Raw genomic sequence first — 1,483 nt, forward strand, 5'->3', positions numbered from 1 at the left:
CATGTTCAATTCTGCAAATATGAATATCATTCCAAAGATAGCAAAGTCTAGGCACCCCTGCCATCCCTCAAGCCTCACTTAATTCAACCTCTCAGCTTTGGGGGGAGGAGGAGAATAGCTGGTGATGAGGTTCAACCAATATAGATGGGCCATGTATGGAAGCCTCGTATTTAGTCTCCTATTCTCTGCCTTCTGTCTTTTCCTATGCCTGGTTCTAATCCTTTACCTGTAATAAATATATCATAAGGATGAGGAGAATAGATTTCAATAAGTTTTTTAAAATTTTATTTTCTAGTAAAGATGCCGTACAGAGAGGTTATAGTTTCACTAAGTTTTGTGGCGCTTTCTGGTAAATGGTCAAAAAAGGGAGGTGGTTTTGGGACACCCCTTTCCCCAACCTAACATTCTTGTCAGAAGTGAGGACAGTGTTGAGGAGACTATGCCTTGAGCCTGGTTCATTCTAGGTAATGACACACTTGTGTTCCACTCTTTTCCCCAGAGTAAAGGAAGATACTGGAATGAATACTTGCAGTGTTGTAGTTAGGGAGACAGATGACCTTTGTTGTGATCCTTTTCCACCCACACTGTCAGTGCTAGCTTGCTTCCTCTGGCCTCTGTCAGATTCTAGTCCCCTTTTTGCAATGTCTTTACCTTGTGCTCAGCCCTGCTCCAGCTCCAGCCCCCATGGTAGGATAGCTGTGGAGAGCTGCAAGTCAGCAGATGCTGTTCATTATGAAGACTCTCCAAAGTTGGATCTGGCCTCTGTTTCTTCAAGCTTCCCATCAGATCACAGACATAGTACCACCAGGAAGATCATTGGATGAAGTACCTGGGTATCTAGGATCCTTTTCACTAAAACCCTTTTCTATCTACTTTTAGCACTTTTTCACTTGGCTTAGTTAAGTGAAGGCATCGACTGATCATAAGAATTTCCTAGGACTCTATAACTATTCAGATTCTTAGCATATTTCAGAGAAATGTGTGACTGTAATTCTAGCTTTTGATTCACTTGTCTTTTTATTCTAGTTTAAATAATTAATGTTCCAGATAGTTTTTTTCTTTTTGGTAAGCTGTGGGGCTTGAACTCTGGGCCTGGGCGCTGTCCCTCAGCTCTTCAGCTCAAGGCTTGAGCCCCAGTACCACTTCTGGTTTTCTCAGAGACTTTCCTGCCTGGCTGGATTTGAACTGTGATCCTCAGATTTCAGCTTCCTGAGCATCTAGGATTACAGGTGTGAGCTACTGGTGCCTGGCTTGCTCCAGTTATTTCTATGATCATCCAATAGAGCCAGGTGCCTGGAATTTGGCTTTATATCTACTTTTCAATTTTAATTGCCATCCTTTTATGTATGTGTACTGGTCCTGGTGCTTGAACTCAGAGCCTTACACTCTCCCTTAGCTTTTTTACTCACAGCTGGTGCTCTGCCACTTGAGCCACAGATCCATTGCTGACATTTTATTTTCTGGAGAGAAGAATCTTTTGGAT

Source organism: Dipodomys ordii, unplaced genomic scaffold, assembly GCF_000151885.1.
Source record: "Dipodomys ordii isolate 6190 unplaced genomic scaffold, Dord_2.0 Scaffold3, whole genome shotgun sequence".
NCBI lineage: Eukaryota > Metazoa > Chordata > Mammalia > Rodentia > Heteromyidae > Dipodomys > Dipodomys ordii.